This window comes from Triticum urartu, chromosome 1A (assembly GCF_056163025.1).
Source record: "Triticum urartu cultivar PI428250 chromosome 1A, HENAU_Tu73, whole genome shotgun sequence".
Lineage (NCBI taxonomy): Eukaryota > Viridiplantae > Streptophyta > Magnoliopsida > Poales > Poaceae > Triticum > Triticum urartu.
In genome coordinates, this window is record NC_141873.1 from 558177491 (window position 1) to 558185104 (window position 7614).

General features: G+C 46.7%; 1 pseudogene; it reads left to right on the plus strand.

The window, feature by feature from the left end:
* The first annotated feature begins 215 nt into the window (after nt 1–215).
* Nucleotides 216–1939, plus strand: LOC147992691 (uncharacterized; annotated as a pseudogene).
* The last annotated feature ends 5675 nt before the right edge of the window (nt 1940–7614 follow it).

The following is a 7614-nucleotide window of genomic DNA, read 5'->3' on the forward strand; positions in this document are numbered from 1 at the left end:
TCTCCGAGTTGCTGCTGGCTTCTACGGGCGCTCCCGTGCATGCGTGTGAAACTGCCGCTGTTTAAGTCCAGAGATCGCTGCCTTGGGCTGCTGTGGGCCGCTGTGTTTGGCCTGCCTTAGTCGGCTTGCCTTTTGTTTTTGTCTGATTCATCTGCTGCTGGTTCTGGCTGCTCTCACCTTGGCTAGTTGAGTCTTTGTGACAGAAAAGGAGCACCATGTCTTTGGCATCATCTAGCTATGTTGCCATCCCGCGCTGCCCAGTGATATTCGATGGGGCTAACTATGCTGAGTTCGTTGCCTTTATGTGCATTCACATGCGTGGCATTCGTCTATGGGGTGTTCTTTCCGGTGAGGTCCCCTATCCTCCGCGCCCAGTGCCTCTTGTGGCTCCTACCCCACCACCGACACCACTGACTCCTGACACAGATGCTTCTGATGCTGATAGGGCTGCAGCCACAGTTGCTGCTGATGATGCAGCTGCTGCTTATGACCAGGAGGTCTTGGATTATTCAAATGCTCTTTCTGTTTATTGTGACGATCTGGCTGCTTACACTCAGTGGTGTGACGATGATGCTCGTGCTGCGACTATTCTCACTTCCAGTGTTTTGCCTCAGTTTGCTTCTGAGTTTATAGGTCTCGGTACTGTCTTTGAGATGTGGACTCATCTTCGTCAGTGCTATCAACCCTCTGGTGATGCTCTCTACTTGTCTATGGTCCGTCAGGAGCATGCTCTTCAGCAGGGAGACTCCACTATTGATGAGTTCTACACTCAGAGTTCTGCTATCTGGCGCCAGCTTGACTCCCTTTGCACTACTGTTTGTGGCACTTGCCCGTGTTGCCAAACTATGAGGTCAGACTTGGAGTTTTAGTGCGTCTATGAGTTCTTGTCACGGCTCCGTGGGGAGTTTGAGCCTCGACGTGCTCAGTTGTTTGCGCGTGGCCGTGTTCCTATTTCTGAGGTGCTTTCTGAGCTTCGTGCTGAGGAGACTCGCCTTCATGGTGCTGGCTTGCTTCAGGTTCCCTCTATGCTCGGTGCTCGAGCTGCTACTCCACCAGTGTCTTCTCGCTCCAGTGCTCCGCCGCTACTACCCACTCCTCCGGGTAATGAGGCCTGCTCTCATGAAGGCCGCTCTCATCCTCGTACTCATTGTGACTACTGCAACAGGGATGGTCACCCCGAGTCTGATTGCTTCAAGAAGAAGCGTGATATGCGTAATAGGGAGCGCAATTCTTCTTCTAGGACTCGTGCTTCTTCCTCGATGCCGTCTACTGTCTCCTTGACTAAGCAAGATATTGTGAATCTCAAGCGTCTACTTGCTGCTTCAGGTTCTTTGACAGGTACTGCAGGCTCTGTGACTGGTGCTTCTAGTGCTGAGCGACCACTGTCTACACAGTCAGGTAAATCCCCATGGGTTCTGGATTCTGGAGCTTCATTTCATATGTCCTCCGATTCTTCTATCTTGTCCTCTCGTAGATCTCTCGATTTTCCTATTAATGTTATTACTGCTGATGGTACTCCTCTTCCTGTTGCGAGTCGAGGCACTCTTGCCACTTCTTCCTTTTATGTTCCAGATGTTTCTCATGTGCCTCGCCTGACCATGAACCTATTTTCCGCGGGTCAGCTTACTGATTCTGGTTGCCGTGTCATTCTTGACGTTGATTCTTGCACTATCCAGGATCTCCACACGAAGGCTCTGGTTGGGGCTGGCCCGCGCCGCCATGATTCTTAGGGGCTTTGGGAGTTGGACTGGCTTAATGTTCCTTCCGCTATCACCACACTCGCCAGTCCATCTGCCTTCGTCGCTTCAGCTACCAGCTCCTTCCTGCAGTGGCATCATCGACTTGGTCACCTTTGTGGTTCTCGACTATCGTCTTTAGTTCGTCATGGTCTTCTGGGGCCTGTCTCAGGAGATGTCTCCTTGCGGTGTCAGGGTTGTAGGCTTGGTAAACAAGTTCAGTTACCTTATCCTACTAGCGAGTCAGTATCTCAACGCCCTTTTGATTTAGTACATTCAGATGTGTGGGGTCCGGCTCCCTTCTCTTCTAAAGGGGGCCATCGCTACTATATTATTTTTATAGATGATTTCTCTCGCTACACTTGGCTTTACTTCATGTCTTCTCGTAGCGAGGTTCTCTCTATTTATAAGCGGTTTGCCGCCATGGTCCACACTCAGTTCTCTACACCTATTCGCGTGTTTCGTGCTGATTCTGCTGGCGAGTATATCTCCAAAATGTTGCGTGGTTTTCTTGCTGAGCAGGGTACTCTTGCTCAGTTCTCTTGTCCTGGTGCTCACGCTCAGAATGGCGTGGCTGAGCGCAAGCATCGTCACCTTCTTGAGACAACTCGTGCGATGATGATTTCCGCCTCTCTTCCACCTCATTTCTGGGCTGAGGCTATCTCCACTGCCACATATCTCATAAACATTCAACCCTCATCTGCTCTACAGGGAGGTATTCCTCTAGAGCATCTTTCTGATCATTCTCCTGATTATTCTGCTCTTCGGTTGTTTGGTTGTGTTTGTTATGTTCTCCTCCCCCCCGAGAATGCACCAAACTAACCGCTCAGTCTGTAGAGTGTGTTTTTCTGGGCTATAGTGATGAACATAAGGGTTATCGGTGTTGGGATCCTATCGGTCGATGGATGCGTATTTCTAGGGATGTGACTTTTGATGAGTATCGTCCATTCTACCCACGACCATCCTCTTCGACCTTTTCAGTAGAGGATATCTCTTTTCTCACGTTTCCTGATACACCTCCCTCGGTGCCTCATATTCTTACTCCTCCTTCTCGTCCCACTATTGCAGATCCGACACCATCTTCTCCTATCGTTTCTTCTCCTTCCTTATTGCATGACACTCCACCTTCATCACCGATGTCTTCTCCATCTCCATCACCTCTGGTGGTTTCTTCCCATCCCACTTTTCCTTTTCATTATACCCGTCGTCGACGTCTTATGGATGAATCTACTGACGTGCCATCTACTTCTGGTGCACCATCTTCCTCGTCCCAGCCGACTTATGGTCTTCGGGCTCGACCTTGCCCTCCTCCTGACCGCTATTCTCCTAGCCAATATGGCCTTTCAGTTGTACTTGAGCCTACCTCTTATCGTGATGCTATTATTCATCCTGAATGGTAGTTTGCGATGGCAGAGGAGATTGCTGCTCTTGAGCGCAACGACACATGGGATCTGGTTTCTCTTCCTCCCCGTGTTCGTCCCATCACTTGTAAGTGGGTCTATAAGATTAAGACTCGCTCTGATGGTTCTCTCGAGCATTATAGCGTTCGTCTTGTGGCTCACAGCTTTCAGCAGGAGCATGGTCGTGATTATGATGAGACATTTGCTCCTGTGGCTCATATGACCACTGTCCGCACACTTCTCACCGTGGCCTCTGTTCGCCACTGGTCCGTGTCACAACTTGATGTTAAAAATGCTTTTTTTAATGGTGAGTTGCATGAGGAGGTTTATATGCAGCCACCACCTGGGTATTCAGTTCCCGATGGCATGGTTTGTCGTCTTCGTCGCTCTCTCTATGGCCTTAAGCAAGCCCCTCGTGCTTGGTTTGAGCGGTTTGCCTCTGTGGTCACTGCTGCTGGTTTTTCACCCAGTGATCATGATCCAGTGTTGTTTGTCCACCTTTCTGCTCGTGGTCGCACTCTTCTTCTTCTTCTATATGTTGATGACATGATCATCACTGGCGACGATTATGAGTACATTTCCTTTGTCAAGGCCCGTCTTAATGAGCAGTTCCTTATGTCTGATATTGGTCCTCTTTGTTACTTTCTTGGGATTGAGGTTTCCTCCACCTCTGCTGGCTTTTTCATTTCCCAAGAAAAGTATATCCAGGGCCTTCTTACTCGTGCGGCTCTTAGTGATGAGCGCACTGCTGAGACTCCTATGGAGCTCAATGTTCACCTTCGTGCTTCTGATGGTGAGCCCTTGTCTGATCCGACATGCTATTGAAAGTGCGTTATATCGACTAGAGGGGGGGGGGGGGTGAATAGGCGATTTTTATGAAATTCTTCACTGAGGAATTTGCCGGTGAGCAAATTCCTTAGCGAAGAACTACTAGCAGCGGAATAAGTACTCAAAAGTAAACATAACAGAATACAAGCATAGTCATCATGATGAAATGAAAACAGGCACAAAGTACAGGAAGCGTAAGCACAGGATAACACAGGATGAAGACAAACAGACTGAAGAAATTGAACTGAGGAAATTGAGAAAGTCTTCAGACAAAGTATTCAAACACAGATATGAACAAGCACACAACTCAATTATGAGGAAATGAAAGAGTTGAGGAAATGGAACCAGTAAGCTTGGTGAAGACAATGATTTGGTAGACCAGTTCCAACTGCTGTCTCAGTTGTACGTCTGGTTGGAGCGGCTGAGTATTTAAACTCGAGGACACACAGTCCCGGACACCCAGTCCTGAACATGCAGCTCAGGACACCCAGTCCTCACCGTATTCTCCTTGAACTAAGGTCACACAGACCTCGTCCAATCACTCGTAGTAAGTCTTCAGGCGACTTCCAAACCTTCACAAACTCGGTCACTCGGCGATCCACAGTTCCTCTTGGATGCTCTAGACCATGATGCCTAACCGTCTGGAAGAAGCACAGTCTTCAAAGGTAACAAGCGTCGGATCCACGTAGGATCAATCTCTTCAGTGATGCTCAATCACTTGGGGTTTGTAGGTGTTTGGGTTTTGGGTTTTTCCTCACTTGATGATTTTCGTTCAAAGTCCTCAGAGGATGGGTTTCTCTCAAATGACAAGTGTCAGTTTCTCTCGGAGCAGCCAACCAGCTAGTGGTTGTAGGGGGCGGCTATTTATAGCCTAGGGAGCAGCCCGACATGATAAGACATAAATGCCTTTCAATGATATGACCATTAGGTGGACAGATATTTTTGGACAGCTGGCGCATAGCACGACAACGGTCGGAATTTTGAGTAGCAAAATCCTCAGGGCTATCATGTTCCTCATTGTGTAGGCAATCCGCACTGGCGAATTCCTAACTCCTCAGTCAGAACAAATTCCTCAGAGACCAGAAGAACTTCGTCTCTGTCGCTGAAGAATATGACTGGACTATATGAGATTTCCAATGGCTTCACTCGAAGGGATTGGTAGGTGTAGGATTTTGAGTTGAGCATCACATGGAAATTTTCCTTAGTATTTCCTCGACCCCCTTTAACAGTACGGTGTTTCCTATGACTCAAGAAAGAGAAAATGAAACTACGAAAACAAAAGTCTTCACGCTTCATGTTCCTCGAATGAATACCAAGTCTTCAAGGTCACACCAATTTCTTCACTTTCAAAGTCTTCAGAAAGTCTTCAGTCAAAGAACTTCAATTTTTAGGGGTCGACTTTCTCTGTAAATATCAAACTCCTCATAGACTTATAGACCTGTGTACACTCACAAACGCATTAGTCCCTTAACCTATGAGTCTTCAATACACCAAAATCACTAAGGGGCACTAGATGCACTTACAATCTTCCCCTTTTTGGTGATTGATGACAATATAGGTTAAGTTTTCAATGGGGATAAAGATATGAAGTGTAAAATACTGATATTGAGGAATTTGATTGCAAGATATAGAAGAACTTCCCCTGAAGATGTGCATAGTGAGGAATTTTCTTTTGAAGCAATGCACACTTGAAGAGTTGAATCATGGAGATCTCCCCCTATATCTTGTAATTCATACACGCATTTGACATATAAAAGTGAAGAATTTGAAATGCATTATGAAATATGGTGACTGATGTAATTCAGCATGCGTGCAATAATATTAACGAGGAATAAGCATGTAGAAAAACATATCAAGAGTATCAGAGGACCATCGGGTTTAAGCTTACAACTCGATCCAATAAAAGTCTCAGAAGAACGAGAGTTGTAACTTGAAAAAAAACGCCCATATAGAAAGACCCGCTTGAAGACTAACTCAAAATTCTCCCCCTTTGTCATCAAATGACCAAAAGGTTCGAATATGAGGACTAACGCCCCTGAAGAATATCAAGTTGATGAAGGAGCGCCGGCGTTGTTGGGGTCGTGTGTTGTAGTAGGGCCTGCCGCAGTGTCGTCCAAGTCTTCATTTTCATCAGTGTCGCGTGATGAAGAATATGAGCTGGCCACCAGAGAAGGAACCTTGACCTTCTTGAATTTCTTCGGTGGAGGTGCAGACCAGTCAAAATCTTCATTGAGACCCATTTTCTTCAGATCTTCTTCACCATATAGATGTGACAGGATTGCCCAGGTGCGACCGAAGACTTGATGGAGGTAGTAATGGTTTTTCTTCACTGCATTGTGTGTAGCAGTCATGTTGTGAAGAAGTGAACCAAACTGATGCTTAACCCATTTGTGATTTCGATCCACCTTCTGATGAAGACTAAGCAGAAGTTCACGGTCAGTCATCACGCGCGGAGCAGTGGCTCAAGGAGTAGACTTGGGTGCATTGGTAGAGTCATGTGTGGCAGAGTCATCATTGGTGGAATAAGAAGCAGCTTTGCAAAATTGACCATCCAATGGACGAATGCCTTCATCTATAACAGCTGGTGCCTTGCCCTTTCCATTAACTGAGGAATAAGTCTACTTGAGGACTTCAATTGGGGGCAAGTAGCTGAGGTGATTCTGAAAATCAGCTTTGTAGTTGAGTGAAGGCCTTGTCCTGAGGAATCTCATAATCCAATGTGCATAAGGCTTCAGCTCAGACGGAGACAGTGCAACATTTGCCAGAGTCCTCATGAAGAAATCGTGATAATTGACAGGAATGCCATGAACGATGTTGAATACCAGATTCTTCATGATGCCAACAATTTCCTCATCAGATGAGTCGTGGCCTTTGATAGGACTGATTGTCCTCGTAAGAATACGATAGACAGTTCTGGGCACGTAAAGCAATTCCTTCACGAGGAATTTGGTTCTTGGTGCTTGACCTGGCTTCAAAGGTTTCATCAGCACCTGCATGTAATGATTTGTAAGCTCAGGTTCACTATAGATGCAACGAGCTTCTTCAAGGGGAGGACTGAGTGGTAAGGCACGAAGCAATTCAGAGGCTGGTGCAGTGTAGTGAGCATTTTCAGACATCCAGTCCAGCACCCATGAATTCACATCTTTAGAATCTCTTGTGATGTGCAGCGTTGCATAGAATTGAAGAATCAGTTCTTCATTCCAATCGCAGATGTCAGAGCAAAAGTTTAACAGTCCAGCGTCATGAAGAACACTAAGGACTGGTGCGAAGCACGGCAGAGATTCCATGTCCACGTGAGGAATATGCTCATGATAGAAGATTTTCTCCTTGTTGAACAGCACCGAGGAATAGAAATTGGCTTGACTAGCAGTCCCGAAATGCCTCTTCCTAATGCGAGCAGAGTTATATGGGTTGTAATCTTCGAAGAATACGTGCTCGCTGAAGAAATCATCAGCCTTGAACTTTTGCTTGTGTGAGAATGGATCCTTTGGCTTCGGCAGAGGAGTGTCAGTGAGTTGCATCATGACCTCAGGAATCTCAATCGCAGGTTCTTCAGACTGAGGAATTTCTGGTTCCTCTTCAGTGGCAGTCTGTGTCTTCAGATGTTCAACACCAGCATTTTCTTCAGCACTGGTGGCTGGAATTTCCTC